The sequence below is a fragment of the Arvicanthis niloticus genome, chromosome 12, assembly GCF_011762505.2.
Source record: "Arvicanthis niloticus isolate mArvNil1 chromosome 12, mArvNil1.pat.X, whole genome shotgun sequence".
Taxonomy (NCBI): domain Eukaryota; kingdom Metazoa; phylum Chordata; class Mammalia; order Rodentia; family Muridae; genus Arvicanthis; species Arvicanthis niloticus.
Genome location: NC_047669.1, coordinates 31353960 through 31376999, shown reverse-complemented (window position 1 = coordinate 31376999; position 23040 = coordinate 31353960). Strand labels below are relative to the sequence as shown.

The 23040-nt window shown below is 38.1% G+C and overlaps 1 long non-coding RNA gene, 1 other non-coding gene and 1 pseudogene across 4 annotated transcripts in view; 1 reads left to right on the top strand and 2 right to left on the bottom strand.

Moving 5' to 3' along the window:
* Window positions 1–23040, bottom strand: part of LOC143444062 (uncharacterized) — an 85760-nt gene that overhangs the window by 56358 nt on the left and 6362 nt on the right. The gene's annotated exons all lie outside the window — the stretch shown is intronic.
* On the bottom strand, window positions 1746–2509 carry LOC117717895 (peptidyl-prolyl cis-trans isomerase A pseudogene; annotated as a pseudogene).
* On the top strand, window positions 2647–2805 carry LOC117718391 (small nucleolar RNA SNORA42/SNORA80 family). The gene has a single exon (XR_004608073.1). It is a non-coding gene; the product is annotated as a small nucleolar RNA SNORA42/SNORA80 family (small nucleolar RNA).

Here is a 23040-nt window from a genome sequence, read left to right as displayed (position 1 = left end):
TTTCTTCAGAATGCCTGCATCCCCTGATCACTCACATCTTAAGACCACATCTTATGACATAATCTTCTGACATCTTATAGATCATTTCTTCCTCAGAATCTTGATATGTCTCTTTTTTCAAGAGTGGCTGTTAACTTATTTCCATAGTTCTAACCTGCCCTGCTCTTGCATACCATCTCCTCATTAGACAAAATATAAATGTCATCTCTCCACCTCTCCTTCCTACATGGGGCTAACGATGAGACGGAGCCAGAGCCATGTCTATTTCTCTGTGCTGTTAACATTCACAACGATTGGACGCAGTTTGTGAAGCTCTCTGGCATTCAGGAGTGACCATGCTACTCACTCTGGGCCATGTGCTAACAGAAATTCTGTTGTGAAGCTTCCTGGAAAATTCTATGCTCAGTAAATGAATCTGTGCCTTTATTTCTTCCTGTTCCAGCCATATAATAGTTCTAAGATGAAATGATGATAGAATTGATCCCTAGCCTGGGAAATACTCTTATGGAAACAATGTTATTACACATTTTTTTCTAAAACTGTGACACGATTCTAAGTATCCTTTCCATCTCTCAGAATTATTTGTTTTCCCTATCATTACCTTTTTTGGTTTTTTTTTTTTTTTTCGGTTTTTGGGGTTTTTTTTTTTTTTTTTGTTTTGTTTTTTTTTTTTGTTTTGTTTTGTTTGTTTGTGTTTTTTCGAGACAGGGTTTCTCTGTATAGCCCAGGCTGTCCTGGAACTCACTCTGTAGACCAGGCTGGCCTGGAACTCAGAAATCTGCCTGCCTCTGTCTTCCAAGTGCTGGGATTAAAGCCGTGTGCCACCACAGCCCAGCACCTTTTTTGTTAATATACACACTTTTCTTCATAGTCAAATTCTGGGGATCTGTAGATGCAAATTTTACCCACAAGACAGTAATATCTACTGTGCACATAAGTCTCTTTGGTGCCATCCCCAGGAAGATCTTATGTGATATTTTCTTCAAGGAAAGAAAGCCAATAATACCAGGCAGGATTTCAGTCCTGGAGAGTGAGCCCTTAAGTCTAATTAGACAGCTGTTGGTTACAACCAACTTATGAGCAAACTCTTACTTGCCTTTATGTTATCTTGCCATACTGGTCATTACACAGGAAACCACAACTGGACACCATGTAGAGGTCAATAAATAGTGGGGGCCCTCCAACCCCAATGGATATATCTACATTACAGCTCCCTGCATCGATGGCTCAGGGAACATCACAGATGTGGAGGCTGAAAGACTGGAAGACCCAGAATATCTGGAAATCTCTATGCAACAGTCATTACAGAAATAGCAAGATAAACAGGTTACGAACAATGGCAGTATCAATAGACATGCTAATGCAGAAGGGAAGAATCTCATGGGGCCACACCACTGAACAAGGACTGTAAGTAACTGGTGACTGCTGAGAGACAACAAATTAACCTCTCCTAGGGATGAGCCTCCTAACGGTTTGTCCAAAAGAAGCAGTCAACCTTGAAACTCACACACACACACACACACACACACACACACACACACGAAAATAATAATTAGGGAAGAAGTTGCTATCAATTTAAAGAGGGGTATACCTGGAATTAATTGGAGGTAGGGGACTTGAGAGGAGTTAGACAGGGTAAAGGGAAGAAGGGGTTAACATAATTATATTTTTCTTTAAAATGTATTAAAATTTAAAACAAAAATGCCACTAAAATGAATATATTAAGAAAAAGTTCATGCAATATATTTTTTAACAGTTCTTACTTAGTTTTTATTCATAATCATAAACTTAGCTTTGCAATCCAGCTAGACTTGAAGGGGAATGAGGAAAATATGGAACCCAAAGACTTCAGTGAGAGCAGAGATTAAAGGGTATTGCGAGCAGATGGGGTGGGAGCGCTCTCCTGAGCTACAGAAGGAATGGTTTGATGGGTAAAACGCCCTCAAGTCAAAAGAAATTAGAGTTGTCCACAGTCGGAAATGGTGATCTTCTTGCTGGTCTTGCCATTCCTGGACCCAAAACGCTCCATGGCTTCCACAATGTTCATGCCTTCTTTCACCTTCCCAAAGACCACATGCTTGCTGTCGAGCCATTCAGTCTTGGCAGTGCAGATAAAAAACTGGGAACCGTTTGTGTTTGGTCCAGCATTTGCCATGAACAAGATGCCAGGACCTGAATGCTTCAGGATGAAGTTTTCATCCTCAAATTTCTCTCCATAGATGGACTTGCCACCAGTGCCATTATGGCGTGTGAAGTCACCACCCTGGCACAGGAATCCTGGAATAATTCTGTGAAAGGAGGAACCCTTATAGCCAAATCCTTTCTCTCCAGTGCTCAGAGCACGAAAGTTTTCTGTTGTCTTTGGAACTTGGTCTGCAAACAGCTCGAAGCAGACGCGGCCCAAAGGCTCGTCATCGGCCGTGATGTCGAAGAACACGGTGGAGTTGACCATGGCTGCAGCAAGCGTCAAAAAGCGATAGCGGCATCTGCTCATGCAATATATTTTGATCATATTCTTTTTCTTTCTTATCTACCAAACTTCCTGTTCTTTAACTCTCTTAAAAACAAAACAAAAACCATACACTCATTATCAACAACAAAACCATGGACTCCATTTTGTGCTGGTCAACTAACTACTTCTAAATCATATGGCTTACCCTCAATGTACCCACTGAAGAAAACTGATTTTTCCTCTGTAATCAGCTATAATTTCATAGTGTCCCATGCTAGAGCAAACTGTGGCTCTTAACCATTGCCCAGCCTCCATGCCTGTAGGCTGCTGGCAATGAAGTGGGTCACACAGTGGGAAAAAAAAAGTCAGCTATAACTTGCAAATAGTTTCTTGGTTAGGGGCAGGACTTTGTGCTCACTTCCCCTTCTCCATGTTGGGATTTTTGTTGGCTGTAAACTTGTGTAAGTCTTGTGGATGCTGTCATAGTCTCAGAGAGTTCCTATGTGTGTTATCTTACTTTGTCTGGAAAGCACTTTCCTTTAGTCATCCACCACTTCTTTCTCTTAGAGTCTTCCACGTCTTCCACACATAGATCCTTGAGCCCTGAGGTAAGGATGTAGTCAAGACATTCCATTTAGAGTTGAATGTTCTAAAAATAGATCTGTCTCTGCACACTATCTAGTTGTGGAATTACCATCTATTGCAAACAGAAAAGCTTCTCTGATGAGAGTTGAGCTGATCTCCATAGTGGATTGTACCAGTTTTCACTCCCATCAGGAATAAGTAAGTATTCCCCTTTCCCTAGCACCACAGCTGAGCTGTCATTTGTTTAACTATCTCGGCCATTGTCACAGGGATATGATGAATCTCAAATTACTTTTAATTTGCATTTCCTGATGTCTAAGGATGTTGAACATTTCACAAGTGTTTTTTTGGTCATCTTTGTAGAACACTCTGTTTAGTTCTGTACTCCATTTTTAATTGGGTCATTTATTTTCTTAATGTTCATTTTTTTTTTTAGTTCTTTGTATATGCTAATGCCAACTAGTATTTTTTTAAAGAAAATTTAATTGGTACTCTCAAACCACTTGCCCTTCTTGCATAATCTTCACCCTCTGAGCATTTGGAGGAACCAAATCTAATCCTTCACAGCCTCCTGTTAGCACCCCAAAACAGTCTGGTTATGTACTAGAGCTAGGAAGGTTGTTAGAAAATGTAACTAACCAAAATTCTACTTAATTCTTTTCATTATCATAGCAGCTATTGCTTGATGTCTCCTCAGAATTCTGAGTTGTTTAATGTTTTATTTAAAAGGGGTCTAAGACAGTTGCAAAGGTTTTATGCAGTATGGCCAACTGAAACTGGCAAAAGACAGTGTACTTGGCTTGCCTTATGCATGTTATCACTCTGTTTATAGTCAGTCTCACCTTAAAGCGAAAGACTATACAAGACTCTTTTCATTTTCTTTTCAGTTGGCAATAGGCAACTTGCGCCTTGCTCTCAGGCACTCCCAGCTTCGTTCTCGGTCCTCTTAGCACACTGTCCATATCTCCCCATATATAATGGAAGAAGCTGTTCTCCCTACTTCTTCGTTTATTTGGATCTGAGCTACAAATACCGTTAATGGACTGCATGGGATTCATTCTCACAGGGTTTGTCCTAGAGAGATGCTCTTCAAACCAAGTGTCTTTGATATGAGGAGAAACTCAGAAAGGAGGAGAAATAATATAGTACATGATCTCACGCATGGAATAACTTGATCAACGAGCATGGGATGACAATATCACATGCATTACACCATAAAGGTTTTTCCTCCTTGAGGTGAGGTGTTGGTTCTCACACCCTAGTTGGTTTTTTGTAAGCTATGGTGGAGGAGTCAGTAATCTCTATGAAACATGACTGTCATCGTTCTGAAAAATGACTCTCCTGGGAGTGGGCTGGCAACTTGGATCCATCAACTGAGTTGATAAGTTATTTCCTGCCAGTGAAATGAGCCAATTCAAACCAGATTAGGATATATTAAATACAGATTTATTGTGAAGATGCTCTCTGGTGAGTTTACTGGCCCCATGGAAGGAAGCCAGAGAAGTTGCCATGGAAAGGAAGAAAGAGGCAGGGAGGAAATCAGAAAAAGAGAGAGCAAGGGGGAGACCAAAATGTATGAATAGATTGGTTCATAACACAGGAGAAGTTGAGTCCCGAGCTAGTGGTCCAGGTATTTACTGGACACATAGGGACCACTTCTCTTCTCCTATCCTTCTCCACTGGAAACATCATTTCTTTGGACTCTATGAGAACCCATCCCCAGCTGCTTCCTATCTGGGTCCAGAACCCTCAGGCTTTCTCTGCTGAGTGGTAGCTGCACCAGTTATCCCCATTTGGAACAAAGACCAGGTATTTTCGGGAAACCTTTGATACAAAGATGTTTGATCTGAAGTTACTGCCCTCATATAAACTGTTAGATCCCAGACTATCAAATAGGACAGACACCATTTCCATAGTCTCGGGATCTCCAGAAAGGCCTGGGAAAATGGGTGACACTGGATATAAAACAAAATTTTATCCAAATTGGTCTGAACTCCCTTTGTCCAATTTTTTGAGAACCATGCTTTTGCCCCTTTCCCTCCTTCCTCCCTCACCACAACTTAGCTTCAGCAGCTAGATGCCTCAACCAAGCAGCCGTCTGACCCACCTGAGGCACAGCAGCACACAGGGCTCCAGGTGCTGCCTAGTCTCATCCCACCCCACCTCCCTCCTGTCCATGTGTGACCAGTGATGGTGGCTATGGTAGTGGAGGTGGTGGGGGCAACAGTAGTTATTGCAATGGCGGTATTGGTGAGTGCCCAGCTTGCTTATTTTAAATCATTCACCACATCTGCTTAACTACATGCTAGCAAGCAATATGTGACTGGCCACCTTCTTGACTTTGGGATAAAGAGGGTGGCGCCAAGGCTTCACCACTATTTTGGTTAAGAGCAGTCACATGACTAGTAGCCATCTTTGTTATATGAAAGTCAGACCTTAACCACAACTCCATGTGTTCATGCTTAAAAATAAAAGAGGTATAATCAAGATATATGTTTTTAAGGTTAAGCCTAGGATGGGTAACTAGAATCAAACTAAGTTTGTCTATTCAGGTGATAGATAGATAGATAGATAGATAGATAGATAGATAGATAGATAGATAGTCCTAGAGCACTTCAGAGACCTGCTGAATATGGAATATGGCATTTAAGATGCTTAAACAAGATGCTTAAAATGACAGAGATTCCCAAATCCTATCAATGACACACCCTAGGCCTCCGAGAAAATACAGACAGAACAAGAAAGGACTTCACCTAGATAGTGGTATGATAACCACTAAGAAAGACTGCTCCATTGTCTTGCCCATTGCTAAGGCCTGGCCTGAATTGTGAACAAACAGGACAACAGACAATGCAAGGTCAGTCTCCCAAATTCCTATTCCACAGAAAGTCCTCTCATATTTGACAGGTCTGGCAGCCAAAGATTGATTCTGCCCTGGAACTGTGTCCCTAATGAAGCCAATCAACATCACAGGAACCTAGTGGGGTGGTCTTCTAGGTAATGGGTATGTGTATAATTTTAATCTACACATAAGCCATTTAAATTACAATATATCCTTGTCAGGTCTCTGAGGGGTTTGAAGACTGAACTAGTGAAAAAGTAACTTTAGATAAAGGAACTTGCTTTACAATGACTGCTCCCAGTGATCAAGCACCTGTGTCTCATTGTGAATAATTGGATAGGAAAAGGTGTAAAATTCAACACTTATGTTAAATCTGAGGATATGAAAACTTCTAAGAAAGTGGAGGTCTAGGAAGGTGTTTTGAGGTTGGTAAATGCAAGCTATAAAGAATTTATCTTTTTGTAAACTCGAAAGACTCTTACAAGTTTCAGGGAACCCACCCCTGATGGGTCAGATACACTGCAGATAAGTACAGTTGATCAACAGTCTGTTTCCCTCCCTACCTGCCTACTCCTAGGGGTGGGATCTATGCCCCTTTCCCTAGTACTGGAACCCTTCCACCCCTCCTCCAACTACCAAAACCATGGACCTAAGAGTTTCAAATATACAGCCAGGAAAAGGTTTCCTCCCTAAACTCTGTAACTTTATCGTATGCCCCTAATATCCAGGTATTTCCTCAGAGCCTGCATCCAGGAAAGCTCCAAAATTGTTATCCACAAGTGTTCCAGCCCACTGCTTCAACTGGGCCTGCACATTCATATCCCCAAATGGTCCCACAACCTAGACAGCAGAGAAACAACCAGCTCTTCTTGGACTTGGTCAACATTCTAGCTTTTGCCCACCTCCTATAAGGATGCTCCAGTGTCAGCAGGAAGTAGTCATAGACAATGTTACCCCTTATTCATTTATTATCTACAAAAGGCTGGGATGTTTGGTTTCAGGCCCTAGGCCAAAGGAGTGAGTTGCATATTTTACATACCAAGGCAGACCTGGCCTCCAGGTTTCTCCCAGCATCCCACAGTCCCTACCTTAGCATACTCTGCCCCCAACCCCGAATTTTCAGAAGTTGGGCTGCCTTCCCCCAGAGGCTCCTCTTTATATAATCCAAGTATTTGTGTCTCCCCCCCTTCTCTCTCTCCTTCTCTTCTCTCTTTCTTTCTTGGTGCATGCTCTTTCTTTTCTTCTCTTTCCCCTCTCCACTGTCTTCCCATGGAAATTTCTCTGGCCTCCCAGGAGCCAGTGAACTGGCTCAGGAGCATCTTCCCAATAAACCTGTGTGTAATATAATCTAATGTAGCTTGAATTGCTTCATTTTACCAGCAGTGAAATAACTTATCAGCTGTCATGACAGCTTTGGAGTGTATGTAGCTCCTAGCAAAAGCAATTTAGCATCAGAATCATATCATTTCAATGTCGTGCCTTACTCATAGCTACATGTATAAATAGTTTAAGAACTCTTAACTAAAATTGTGCTGACCTGAAAGCTGAAAACAGTTTAGAAATGTTTTGATAAAATAGCAGATGTACAATATCAGGAGAGTGGGTAGTCTGTCTGTGCTTCATGTTCCCTCAGGCAAGTAGACAAGAAGGGGGAGCACACCAATCAAAAAATTTTAAAATTTCTATGGCAGAAAAGCTGTTGCAATGAACTTAAATGCTTTGAACATTTTCTAGCCATTCTTTTTTTTTTTTCAAGGTTTTAAGTTTTGGCTCTTTTGAAACAGGGACTCCCGATTTAGCCCAGGCTGGCCTTGAACTTGCTATCCTACTGCCTCAGCTTCCTGAGTTCTGAGATTACCATTGTGTACACTTATACCTGGCAAGCCATTCCTTTTTAATTGCCAGTTCAAGTCAGAGATATTATAGGCTGTAACAGCTAAATCTAACACTTGTATCTATATTAAGATGAGACACTGATTTGCAATGCACACATTTGCTATATAAGACATAAACTTCATCACAATTCCCATAATACTCTTGTACAAGCTCACCGCCATGTTTCTCATGCTTTCTTGCTCTTTAGCCTTAGCAAAAGCTGAGGGTATGTCTTGGTACTTTTTTCCCAGTAGAAGGGCAATACTCTTCAGTGCACAAAGAAAAAAATAAAATAAAAAAATAAACAGTAAAGAAATGGTCTATGGATCCACAATGCTGTGCATGGAAAACATCTGTACTGTTGGAAAAGTATCATAAGGTATTTTTAGGTTTCTCAAAGAGTGCTTGTTTCTTCCTCAGGAAGTATTCATCATCATGTCTGCAAGAGGTTTCAGGTCCCAAGCTTGTATGGCTCACCCTACTCCCTCCCTCAGGCTTATTGGAGCAAGGTTTAATTATAATTGTGGCTTAATGCCCAAATGCAGCTAGGAAGTGGTAAAATTAGAAAATCAGATGTCTATAAGAATTTCCAGCCTTGGGAAAAAATTAATTTCTTGCAAAATCCCAATAATATTTAATTTCTCCTTGGACTAAAAGATTGAGAAGCATAAGTAATTTAATCTTGTAATTATAATAGAAAGTTAGAGTTATTGATGTTTCATTATAGTTGATCAGAACCTAAGAGGGTGAAAATCAAGAGTGCTATTTTTTCTAGTTTTAGGAAATTAAGTGGCAATATCAAGTGTTTCTGTTTTCTTTAAAACATTTAAAGGTAGTCTCGTGTAGCTCAGGTTGATCTCAAACCCCTGACATAACCAAGAATGACTTTGAATTTTTGCTTCTATCTCTACCACCCAAGTACTGACATCATAGTCATGAGCCACTACAACTGGATTATGCAAGGCCGAGGATCAAACTAAGGGTTTTGTGGGTGCTGGGCAGGCACTCAACCAACCAAGTTATACGTCTAGGCCTTGATTGGTTTCTTTATAACAATAAGCTATGTTTCTCATTGCCAGAGAAAGTGAAATGTATTAACGGGATGAAACAATTTTGCCAGTTTTATAGAATTTGCCTGTGTTGGGGGATTTTTAGAGAACTATTTTTGGAGTGGAAGTGAGAGCTTGAGAGGGGTGATGGGAGGGAGAAAAGAGAAGAGGGAGGTCCATATTAATATAAAAAAGATATAGATATGAGATCATGTGACCAGGGATGATTGCAGGTCCTGTGAGTAGGTTGTCAGGCTTCAAACTCAAGAAAGACCAAGTTTTGTTTGCTTGTATGTTTGTTTGTTTGTTTGTTTGTTTGAAAGGCTAAAGCCTAGTTGTTGTCAGAATCCTCTTTTCAGGAGAAATCATGTCTTATTTTATTTGAATATAAATGTTTGTAGCACTGTTATTGATAATAACTCCAAGATGAAAACCATCTAAATTTCTAGCAACCGTTGAACTGGTTAGCAAATTAAGGTCCACCAATGCAACAGAATACTGTACAACAATAAAAAGATGGAAATTATTGGTAAGAGCAGCATCAAAATATTTCAAAATTAATTATAGTGAGTGCAAGAAGATAAAAGGAGTCCTCATTCTATTCAGGCTTCCATCGACCTAGATGAAGCCTACTCACATAGCGAGAATAATAATATATGTTAATCCCACTTGAGAATGCCTTCATTGACAACCTAGAATGTTTGACTATGTATTTGGTTATTGTGCCCAACCCAACTTGACTCATAAAATTAATCACCATGTTGTACTAATCCTTCTCAAACCTGCCAAGCATTCTGGTCCTTCTCTTTTTTTAAATTCACCATATACTTTCTCTGGTTCTAATGCTGTGCCATTGTTCACTATTAATTTCTTCACTTATTTCATTTCATTCCTATTCATATATAGTACCATTTGCTTTAATGTATTTTACACATCAACCTCATCTTCCCTTGAATCCACAGAATAATCCAATTTTGTTTGTTTGTCTCCCTATGCTGACTTTTAGTCATATTTCCACTCAAGATCATATCAATGAAATGTAAAAATCACTGAGCTATTACCAACTCATTGAACACCACACCACACCTAAATGAGTTACATGAGACACCACAGGTTATCACGCATTACTAGTTTGGATAGATAGTAAGATAACATTTGGAAGATAATTACAGTGTTTTCTCATCCCAGGAGTTTTTAATGTGACTGGATTCTATCTTTTTTTTTTTTTTAGAAGTTTGAGGGTTTCTTTAATATAAATTGAATAAATTAAAGAAAGTCTTCTACTTCACTAAGCAATTTAAATGATCTGCAATGCAAACTGACTGTAAGCATCCTTAGATTGTGTTCACAGCTTTGGTCATTTTCTCTCCTCACTTGAACCTCCACTAGTCAAGTTCCAATCTCTGTATTAAGGTGCACACACACATATGAGCTCTCTCTGTCTGTCTCTCTCTCTCTCTCTGTCTGTCTCTCTCTCTCTCTCTCACACACACACACACACATACACACACACACACATACACACACACACACACACACACACACACACACATATATATATACACACACACACACACACACGAAAGAGAAAAAGAAAGTTGATTGAACTCAACTGGCTCTACCATTGAGAACCCAAAGCAGATCATTCCATAAAGTTGGTGCTGTTAAAGGAAAATAACAGATGTCAGAATGATAAGGATAGAACTTTATTCAATAACTATCTCAATGGAGAAGAAGAGCCCATATAATAGAACTCTGCTTCTCTCTGACAAAAGGACAGTGAATGTTACAATGCTGACTTACACTAAAGACATCTCGGCATGTTAGGGGAATTTTGTTCCACATGATGAAGCCATCTGGTTCACTGGTACTTACCCTAGAGGGAAAATTTCCTCAATTCTTTACATCTGCGGGCAGTGATGGGGCCAAAGCAAGATAGCCTTAAAGCTGAAGTTTGGTCCTTACCCTCTCTGGGGGCTGGAAAGAGAAAAGGGGAGGTGCTGCCCTCTTGTGTCTATTGGTTGACTAGGGCTATCAGAGTACAGTGTCAGAGAATGAGTGAGCTGAAACAATGGAATTCCTTTTTTCAGTTCAGTGAGATCTGGACCATCTAGGGTGGTATGACCATAAATATCTTCCAGACTTCTGCCAACTAGAATTCTAAGATTGGGGTTGTACTAATTCAGGGTCTGGTACAAGCTGTCTTCCTGGCTTTCCAATAGTAATCTTCTCATGCTGTGCTCACATGGACTTCCCCAGAGGGTGAGAACTGAGAAATTCAGATCTCCTACCAACCAAGATCTTTCCCTAATGACCTTATGTAACTTACAGTTTTTCCTCAGCAGGCTCATCTTCAAATGCCACCACACTGGAGCCAGTGCAAGGCTTCTTAAACTTTTCCTACTTGACATCTTTTTTTTTTTTTTTTTTTTTTGCCTGAGAAAATTTTATGTAACTCCAGATTCACCGATACATAAAATAGACATACAAATTAAATATTTACTGGTAAAAATTTGTAAGGAAATTTATTTTAAAACAATTCCTTGCATGCAAACAATTTTATCATTCATTAAAAACACAAGCAAATTTGCATACTAGTGAAAAGACTGTGCTTGTTTGTTTTGACACAGATAATTAAAACTTGGCTGCACATTTAATAATGCAGGACATGGAGCATCTTCAACATTCCTCAAGTCCATGGATATTTTCATCATCAGTCATGTTGGTAGCACTACTTTCCATAAACACATAGTAAAAGATATGAAAAGTATATTTAGGATCACTTTAAAAGTTTTTGAGAATACTGCTCTAATTCTAAGCCAAATATTATTTATTGATTTTTTATGAAACTCAAGTCAGTAACTCAAATAATAAATTTTGGAATCAAACAAACATTTTAATATAGTATTGTCTAATTATATATGTATTGTGGCCAAATAAAAATAGTAAGTCTTTGCTTTCAATAATTAAGTCACGATACTTCTATGAGATTTATATGTAAATCACAATAAAAAGCATTGTAATTCATAACATACAATAGTCTAGAATTAGCATTCTTTGGCATGATCAGCAGGACACATGCACAGTGCACTGTTTATGTTGTGTGTTCAGAGGCAAGACTGCAAATGAACTTCTACAGTGCATCCTGAGTGAGTGCAGCCAGAAACACCTTGGATTTATTACGCAATTAATTTTGAATTTATCTTGAGAATGCAGAAACGTTTAACTGTTGCCAAGATTTTGCAGCCTCCACATTCTGTATATGCAAGCCCCAGCTTAGCGAGCCCGAGGCCTGAGCTCCCACACATGAAAATGAGAGAAACAAACACTCACTTTGTCAGCCATTGTACAAGCAGTTTTAGGGGGTAAATTCAGATGCCAAAGGGCAGATAAAGAATTTGTAACTGTAAACTTGCTAAAGAAAAGGTTCCTTAAAGAAGTTCAGGGACTCACATGCTTAGTACAACATCTTAGCCAGAACAATCATAGAATTCCCCTGGTGGTACTGACGTTTCTTAAAGCAGGCATTATAGGAGACTGAAGTCATTGTAGAGACTCCAGAAACCACCTTAGTCTGGTCATATCTCTTAGTGGAGAAGTTTGTTTGGAAATGTGTTGAGAATTCTGCAGCTCAAAGTGCTAACATAATGAATTCCCAGGAACATTTGTCAGGATGATAACTCCTTGAAAAGATATTTTGCCTTGTGTAAATGTCACCAGAATGCTCTTTCGATTGCTGTAATTAGCAAAATATCCTTTTGGCCTCAGATTTCTGCATATGTGAATGATTCCAAGTATAAAACACCCAAGAATCCAAAACACTAAAGAGTCTAAAACAGATGAATATACAAGATACAACAATAATGTAATGGCATCAAAGCCAGGGCAAAAGTTGTTTATTGATAAGTGAACTGTTGTTTGTATTTTATTATTTGTTTACAGTACTGGAGATTAAACCTTGCAGCACACTAACCATTTTGGGTTTTTTATTAATTTTATTTTATTTTGTTTTATTTTATTTTATGAGAGTCTTGCTGAGTTGCTGAAGTTGGCCTTGAATTTATAATCCTACCAAAGAACAAGGATTACAGACCTGAGCCACCAGTATATGAAGCATTATGTATGTAGTCTACATTTACTACAGAGTTTGTTTTAGCAGGATTGACTATTATTAAAAAGTTAATGATTGTGGGTTTTCATGTTATTAGCTATAGTTAAAGTCTATAAAGTACTTTGCTTTATATTGACATAAATCTTGGTTTTGAGCTGTTTGTTTGTTTGTTTGTTGTTTGTTTGCCAGTCTTCCATTCATGGTATTAAAGGACATTTTAGAGGTCCTTCTACGGTTTTGGTTTTGTATCCCCTCTTGACCTGAAGTATAACCATTTCAATTTTTTTCTACTTTTCTATGAATTTTCACTTATATAATTTTTCTGTAAAACAAGACACACATATCAGAGTATTAAAAAAAAAAGCAACAAATTCAAGAAATGCCAAGCACATCTGTCTTTTCTGGAATAACCTAGAAAGTAAAAATGAGATAAATTATATAAATATTATTTATATAATTTATATAAAACTATAAATATATATTATATAAATATATAAATTATATGCATATACAAAGATTGAACAAAGATTTTCTGAATGAAAAGTGGATCATTGGAAAATGGGCAAGGAGAATTTAAAAGTTTTTTTGAATTAAATAATGACAGGAATACAGCATAAGAAAACATGTGAACTATGGCAGAAGCACTACTAAGGAGGACGTCTGTAATAATGAGTGTGGAATGCTTCAGCCCGTTAGCAGACTTGTAAGGCTCTGTGTGTGTGTGTGTGTGTGTGTGTGTGTGTATGTGTGTGTGTGTGTGTGCCTTATTTCCCTCCCTCCCTTCCTGCCTCCTTCCCTCCCTCTGTCCTTTCATTCTATTTGGACTCCATCAAACCTTGTAACTAACCAAGCTTTCCTCCTTCTCTCCATCTTTTTGGCCATCTGCCTATACCTGAAAATAATTTCTACAAGCAGCTACACCTGGAAAAGATTCAGGTAAGTGAATCAAACTATTCTTTCTGCCCTCCTCCTTTATGATCTACATCCTCAGCACAATAACCCTCCCCCTACCTCAATTCCATCCACTGAAGCCTCCCACTCTTGGTTCAAACCCTGGAACCCCTGGCCCTTTCATCTCTGTCTGTCCACACAATTCACTGCTTTACTGCAACCTACTTTCAGGATTTTCTGTTCCCACCACTCGTCCAACTCCCTGAGACCATACCACTAAGTGTGAACAGAATTTCCTGAAATTTCTCTCAATCTTTTCTCCTAGGCCACCTCTATTCCTCTGTGCCACCCAAAGACCTGCAGAAGCATTTCTAACCAGGCCACCCACAGCAATCACACAATTCTAAAATCCAGAGACAGCAATAGAAACCAAAGAATGCCCACCCAGTAAAACCAAGACTAGCTATCAACACCTAAAAACACTTTAATTATGCTAACTACAGATGTCTAGACATGAATGTAAAAATACAGTGGTTAACAACTAGGATGCTAAGTCTCATGCAGAACCCAGTAACTGTACTATTGTAGATCCTGAGAAATGTAATATAACTGAAACATAAGACAAGGACTTTAAAATAGCAATTGTAAATATGTTCAAGGACCTTAAAAAGGTTATAAATAAATTTCTTAATGAGTTTTGTGAAAATGCATACAGTGGAACAAAATAATGAAAATAGTGAAGTAGAAATAAAACCATTAAAGAACATCAAAACTCAAAACTAAGAAAAAAAACTGGAAATGAAAAATTTAGGAAAGTCAAGCCTAAAACATCATGGATTAGCCTCAACACAGGGTATCAGAGATGACAGAAGAGAATATCAGGTTTTGAAGACAAGATAAAAAGAAATGAATTCTTCAGTCAAAGAAAATGTTAGTTAAAAAAATATATAGGCACAAAACACCAGGAAACCTGGGACAGTATGAAATGATAAAATTTACTAATAATAGAAATAGAAGAAGGAGAAGGAGAAGGAGAAGGAGAAGGAGAAGGAGGGGGAGGGGGAGGGGGAGGGGGAGGAGGAGGAGGAGGAGGAGGAGGAGGAGGAGGAGGAGCAGGAGCAGAGGAGGAGGAGCAGGAGCAGAGGAGGAGGAGGAGGAGGAGGAGGAGGAGGAGGAGGAGGAGGAGCAGGAGCAGAGGAGGAGGAGGAGGAGGAGCAGAGGAGGAGGAGGAGGAGGAGGAGGAGGAGGAGGAGGAGGAGGAGGAGGAGGAAAACAACCCAGGTCAAAGGCACAGAAAATATTTTCAACAAAATCATAGAATTTTTTTTCTGATCTAAAGAAGGATGTGCCAATAAAGGTACAAGAAGCATACAAGACATCAAGTAGAAAAGATATGAAGAAATAATTCCCCTGGAAACAAAATTATTAAAACACTAAATATACAAGAAAAAGAAAGACTACTAAATGCTTTAAGAGAGAAAGACCAAGTAATTTATAGAGCCAAACCCACTAGACTAACACCTGACATTTCAATGGAGAATCTAAAAGCCAAAATATCCTGGATGCATGGTTCAAAGAATCTAAGAGACCACCAATATCAACCCAGATTACTATACTCTGCAAAAATATCAATTACACTAAATAGAGAAAGAAAATTATTCTGCAATAAGATCAAATTTAGGCAAAGCCAGCATCTCTCTACCAACCCAGCTCTACAGAAGGCATTAGAAGGATAACTTCAATCTGAAAATGCTAACCATATGAAAGAAAATACAAACAAATAATCCCAGATGAGAAAATCAGAGGAGGTGGGGTGACCCACACAACAATAACAAAATAACAGCAATCAATAATCTTTCTTCATAGGTAACTCCCAATATTAAGACCCCAATTCTCCAATTAAAACAGGGCAGGATAACAGATTGAATTAAAAAACAGGATCTATATTTTGCTGCATGCGAACAACAGACTTTAACATTGAGGATAGCTATCTCCTTATGGTAAAAGGCTGAAAGAAGACATTCCAAGCAATAGAACAGAAAAGGAAGCAGGTTTTGCGATTTTAATACCTAACAAACTAGACTTCAAACCAAAACTAATCCAAAGAGAGAGAACATGCTCATATTACATACTCATCAAAGAAAACTCCACCAAGAGGACATTGCTGTTCTTTTTTTATTGGATATTTTATTTACATTTCAGATGTAATCCCCTTACACCATTTCCCCCCACCTAGAAAACCCCTATCCCAACCCCCATCCTCCTGATTCTATGAGGATATGCCCCCACCCACCTTCTCACTCCCACCTTCCCATCCATGATTTCCCCCACACTAGGGGTCCAACCTTCACTGGACCAAAGACTTCATCACCCACTATGCCAGGCACTGTCATCCTCCCCTACATATACAGCTGGAGACATGGGTGCCTCCCTATGTGCTCCCAGGCTGGTGGTTTAGACCCTGGGAGCTCTGGTTGGTTGGTATTGTTGCTCTCCTCATGGGGCCACAAACCCTTTCAGCTCCTTCAGTCTTCTCTCTCACTTCTCCATTGGGAAACCCATGATTAGTTCAATGGTTAGTTGTGAGCAATTGCTTCTGTATATTTCAAGCTCTGGCAGACCTCTAAAAAGACAGCTCCTGGCACCCACATCTGTGTCCACCTTTGATGACTTCACAAGGGATGGATACCCAGGTGAAGCAGTCTCCAGATGGCCCCTCCTTCAGTTTTTGTCCCATGCTTTGTCTCCATACTTTCTCCCATGACTATTTTGTTTCTCCTTCTAAGAAAAGCCAAAGCACCCACACTTTGGTCTTCCTTGTTCATGAGCTTCATATGGTCTGTCAGTTGTATCTTGGATATTGCGAGCTTTGGGGCAAATATCCAATTATCAGTAAGTGCATACCATGTGTGTTCTTTTGTGATTGGGTTACCTCACTCAGGATGATATTTTCTAGTTCCATCCATTTGCCTAAGAATTTCTTGAATTCATTATTTTTAATAGATGAATAATATTCCATTGTGTAAATATACCACATTTTCTGTATCCATTCCTATGTTGAAGGACATCTGGGTTCTTTCCAGCTTTTGGCTATTATAAATAAGGCTGCTAATAACCATAGTGGAACATATGTCCTTGTTATGTGTTAGAGCATCTTCTGGGTATATGCCCAGGAGTGGTATAGCTTGGCCCTTAATTGCTATGTTCAATTTTCTGAGGAACCACCAGACTGATTTCCAGAGTAGTTGTACCAGCTTACAATCCCACCAACAATTGAGGAGTGTTCCTCTTTCTCCACATCCTCAACAGCATCTGCTACCACCTGAGTTTTGACCTTGGCCATTCTGACTGGTGTGAGGTGGAATTTCAGGGTTGTTTTGATTTGCATTTCCCTGATGACTAAGGATATTGAACATTTCTTCAGGTGCTTCTCAGCCATTTGAGTTTCCTCAGTTGAGAATTCTTTGTTTAGCTCTGTACCCCATTTTTAATAGTGCTATTTGGTTGTCTGGAGTCTAATTTCTTGAGCTCTTTGTATATATTGGATATTAGCCCTCTATCAGATGTAGGATTGGTAAAGATATTTTCCCAATCTGTTGGTTACCGTTTTGTCTTATTGACAGTGTTCTTTGCCTTACAGAAGCTTTGCAATTTTATGAGGTCCCATTTGTCAATTCTTGATCTTAGAGCATAAGCCATTGGTGTTCTGTTCAGGAACTTTTTTGTGCATCCAAGTATTCGAGGCTCTTCCCCATCTTCGCTTCTATTAGTTTCAGTGTTTCTGATTTTATATGAAGGTCCTTTATCCCCTTGGACTTGAGCTTTGTACAAGGAGATAAGAATGGATTGATATGCATTCTTCTACATGCTTACCTCCAGTTGAACCAGGACCATTTGTTGAAAAGGCTGTCCTTTTTCCACTGGACAGTTTTAGCTCCTTTGTCGAAGATCAAGTGACCATATATGTGTGGGTTCACTTCTGGGTCTTCTATTCTCTTCCATTGATCTTCCTGCCTGTCTCTGTGCCGCCAGTACCAATCAGTTTTTAACACTATTGCTTTGTAGTACAGTTTGAGGTCAGGGATAGTGATTCCCCCAGAAGTTCTTTGTTTGTTGAGAATAGTTCTCACTATCCTGGGTTTTTTGTTATACCAAATGAATTTGCAAATTGCTCTTTCTATTTCTATGAAGAATTGAGTTGTAGATTGCTTTTGGAAACATGGCCAGTTTTACTATATTAATCCTGTGAATCCACGAGCATGGGAGATCTTTCCATCTTCTGAGATCTTCTTCTATTTCTTTCTTCAGAGACTTGAAATTCTTGTCATACAGATCTTTCACTTGCTTGGTTAGATTCACACCAAGGTACTTTATATTATTTGTGATTATTGTGAAGGGTGTCATTTCCCTAATTTCTTTCTCAGCCTGCTTATCCTTTGAGGAGAGGAAGGCTACTGATTTGTTTGAGTTGATTTTATATCTAGCTACTTTGCTAGTCATTTATCAGGTTTAGGAGTTCTGTGGTAGAAGTTTTGGGGTCACTTAAGTATACTATCATATCATCTGCAAATAGTGAAATTTTGACTTCTTTCTTTCCTATTTCTATCCCTTTGACTTCCTTTTGTTGTCTAATTGCTCTGGCTAGGACTTCCAGTACTATATTGAATAGGTAGGGTGAGAGTGGGCAGCCTTGTCTAGTCCCTGATCTTAGTGGGATTGCTTCAAGGTTCTCTCCATTTAGTTTGATGTTGGCTACTGGCTTGTTGTATATTGCTTTTACTATGTTTAGGTATGAGCTTTGAATTTGTGATCTTTCCAAGACTTTTACCACAAAGGGATGTTGAATTTTTTCAAATGCTTTCTCAGCATCTAGTGAGATGATCTTGTGGTTTTTTTTCTTTGAGTTTGTTTATATAGTAGATTATGTTGATGGATTTCTGAATATTGAACCATCCCTGCATTCCTGGGATAAAGCCTACTTGATCATGATGGATGATTGTTTTGATGTGTTTTTGGATTCAGTTTGCCAGAATTTTATTGAGTATTTTTGCATCCATATTCTTAAGGAAGTTTGGTCTGAAATTTTCTTTCTTTGTTGTGTCTTTACGAGGTTTAGGTATGAGTGTAATTGTAGCTTCATAGAATGAATTGGGGAGTGTTCCTTCTGTTTCTATTTTATGGAGTAGTTTGAAGAAAATTGGTATTAGGTCTTCGTTGAAGGTCTGATAGAATTCTGCATTATAACCATTTGGTCCTGGGCTTTTCTTTGGTGGGGAGACTGTTAATGACTGCTGCTATTTCTTTAAGGGTTATGGGACTGTTTAGATGGTTTATCTGCTCCTGATTTAACTTTGGTACCTGGTATCTGTCTGGAAAGTTGTTCATTTCATCCAAATTTTTCCAGTTTTCTTGAATATAGGCTTTTGTAGTAGGATCTGATGATTAAAACTGGTTATCAACAACAGAAACAACAGGAAGTTTACAAACTCATGGAAACTGAACAACTCAATAATTAATGAAAAATGAGTCAATGAAAAAGTCAAGAAAAAAATTTAAAACATTTTAGAACTGGATGAAAATGAAAACAGCATATTCAATCCTTGGGGACACAATGGAGGCTGTTCTAAGAGGCAACTTTGTAACACTGAAGTTCTTATATTAAAAAAAAATGGAGAGATCTCACATTAGCAACTTAATGACAATCCTGAAAGACCTAGAAGAAAAAGAATAGCTAACACCCTAAAGGAGAAGATGGCATAAAATAATCAAACTCAAGGCTGTAATCATAAAAATAAAAAATAAACAAAAACAATACAAATAATCACTAAAACAAAGCAACTTAAACAAACCTATAATTCCAAGTAATTTAGAAGCAGTAATGAAAAGTCTACCAACCAAAAGAAAAAAAAAGGAATCCCAGAGTGTTAGTGTCGAATTCTACAATACTTTCCCAGAATAATTAATGCTAATACTCCTCAAAACATACTTCATTATTCCACAAAATAAAAAAAGGAACATTGCCCAGTTTATTTCAAAATTGCTCCAGTACCCAAACTATATAAAGACTCAACAGAGAGAATTACAAACCAATATTTCTTGTGAGCATACATGCAAAAATTCTCAATAATATACTTCCAAACCATATCCAAGAACACATTAAAAAGATCCTCCACCATGAACAAGTAGGCTTCACCCCAGAGATGCAGAGATGGCTCAATACATGTAAGTTGATAAATGTAATCCACATCATACACAGACTGAAGGACAAAACCACATGGTCATCTCATTCGATGTGTAAAAGGCCATAATAAAGGTGTTTTATAGCAAGCCCATAGTTCACATCAAGCTAAAAAGAAATGTAAAGCATTTGTACCAGAATCAAGAACAGGACAAGATTGTCCAATTTGTCCATATCCACTATATCCAATATAGTACATGGAGTTTAGTTACAGTGACTGAAAGATAACTGAATAAGCCTACTGAAGGAGATCAAGGAGCTACAAATAGGAATGAAGGAAGTTAAAGTATCTTGATTTGCAGCTGATATGATTGTATACATAAGTGAGCCTAAAAATCCTACCAGAAAACTCCTAAAGCTGATAAATGCATGTTTTAAAGACATTAAGGAAAATGAAATGCTGTCGTTTGCAGTAAAAAAAAAAGATAGAATTAGAAGACATCATATTAAGTGAAAAGATTCAGATGCAGAAGGAAAATTATCATACTCTAAAATACACAATTAAATAAATAAATAAGACATTAAAAAATAAAACAAAATTTCTGTTTAATTATTTAAGGCAATAGCTTAATTAACATAGGTTCTGTTGATTACCAAGCTGACAAATTTTAAAATGAAGCTATATTTATTCATAACTCAAAGAAAGAGACAAAAAAAAACAGACTAAGTTTGGCCAAAATGTGATAGAAACAGAAATAAACAATGCTTCCTCTTGAGATTCCAAAAGCAGAGAAGGGTTGAGACAGGCATGTAGTTGGACAGATAACTGTTTCAAATTTAGAATTGATTCAAAGTATAAAAATAACTTTGCAAGTGTCTAATCGTGAAGAGAAAGGGGGAGAATAAAAATCAAATACAACTAAAATGCATCCAAACTATGAAAAACTATCTCAGGAAAAGAGTTTGGTTCAATGATGAATTCTAGAACCACACAAAACTAGCTACATCATTTTGAAAGGGGAAGAGAAAAGTTACTGAAGAATTTTGAATTTAGTCAAATTATCTTCTATATATGAGAAAGAGAAAAATGCTCTGATACATCAGTAGTTTTTAAATGTGTGGTTCTTCTTACATTAAAAAAAGAAAAAGCTGGCAGCATCATTCTAGCTGCCAGAGACAGAAATCTAAATCCACACCCAAAAGAAGGGTGGTTCAGGGAAGAAGAGAAACAATGAATCATTCATTAAAGGAACTTCAGAAGCTTTTAATATGCTTACAGGTGATTTGGATGATGCTTACATATTGTCATGCATCTCTAATGGAATTTCTGAATCTCTTGTTTCCAGAAATTTCTAGCACTCTAGACAAGTGTTCACCCTGAGGGAGAAATCTATTAAGTAAAGAAATGATCCTTATTGCTGTCAAGATTGGGAGCCAGGAGCACATATAAGACCTTCATAGAAGCTCGTTCCATCCAACAGCTCTGGATATTCTAACTTCATTGTCTGCCTGTTCAACATGTACCAACATTTCCATCAGAAAATGCCAAGATCAATTTCTGTGAGTCATCCTTCTATAAACCCAAGAGTTATCTTTGGCTGGTGTTCAGGCCTTCAGTGTTATATCTCCTTGACAGAAACAGCCACAAGAATTAAGCTGCCCATTATGTCCTATGTACCCTAGAAGAAATACCAAAGGAGGACAAAATACACAGAGTCACCTTAACCACACATGTCTGAACATCCTGATAGGTCTCAACATGAGAAGACCCATTAGAAGACTAGCCTGGCTCCTGTCATAGCCCAAAGCTACTGTTTATTCAATAAGCCAATGGCTTATAAGTATAATTTACTTTGAAGAAATATTCTTTAAATCCATTTAAAAATTCTTTTTAAAAAGAGAAAGATCTTTTTTTTTTTTCTCTGTGTTTAAAAGTGCCAAAAACGTTAGTCAAAGTTTTTGGATAGTTGCGGCTAATCGTCTCCTTGTAAAAATATGTAATTTCTATTAAATCGTTGTAATGTATCCTCACAACAAGGCATATTCACACAGCAAACAAAGCACTTACAGAATAAAACATCTGGGTCTGCAAATGTCAGCATAGGTGTGGAGGCTAGAGGATCAGGATCAGGAGTTCAAGGGCAGCTTTTTCTGCTGAGTGGAACTTAAGTCAATTAAGACTATATATATATATATATATATATATATATATATAACCATATATATATATATATATATATATATATATATATATAACCTTGTCAAAAATAAACCAACCAAACCAATGAAAACTCCAAATGTAGGAATTAGAATACAACCACAATTTGTGGCAGAGAGATTTTGCTTTGAAGACAATAGCCCATCAACAGAAGGGGCATCTTGGAGTGTCGTGTAGCTTGATGTTTAGGGATCATGACATAATAAGGACAAGAATGTTTCTGAAACTACTTTATAAATCTTCATTCTTCACCTTAGAAGAGTTGCTGCTTGGGTAAGATAAAGTAAATGCATTATGTGTAAACCATGCAAACACGCCCCTCTCTCAGTGCGAGTATTTTTCACGTTTGCTAGTATAAAAATTTAAAAACCATCATAGCTTTCCCTGTACTTAGAATATAAAATATCCAAGAAAAGATTAGATTTTTACCTATTTGGAGTATAAATATTTCATTACTTTTAAATTTTTCCTCTGGGTATCAATCCAAGTATCTCATTTTTCTACAAACTGGAGCTATATCCCCCACACAAAATCAAATCAACTTCTCTCCAGCACATGTGCTGATGGACATATTGGATCATTTGTGGGGCTGTAATATGAGGAATGAAACAAAAACTAATATGAGTTAGGCAAGCAATCACTAGTCAAGATCAGAGTAGAATGTGGTCCTAATGTCTCTTTGTTCTGACTTTAATTGTAAAGGCAAGATTTGTGAGTACAGAGATAGTAAACAGTAAATCAGAACTAGAGGCTTGGATGTAGAAAAACAGACTAAGAGGGATAAATTTATCTCCTTGGTATTAGGAAATAATATTAAAGTGCACCCAATCCTTCTGTGC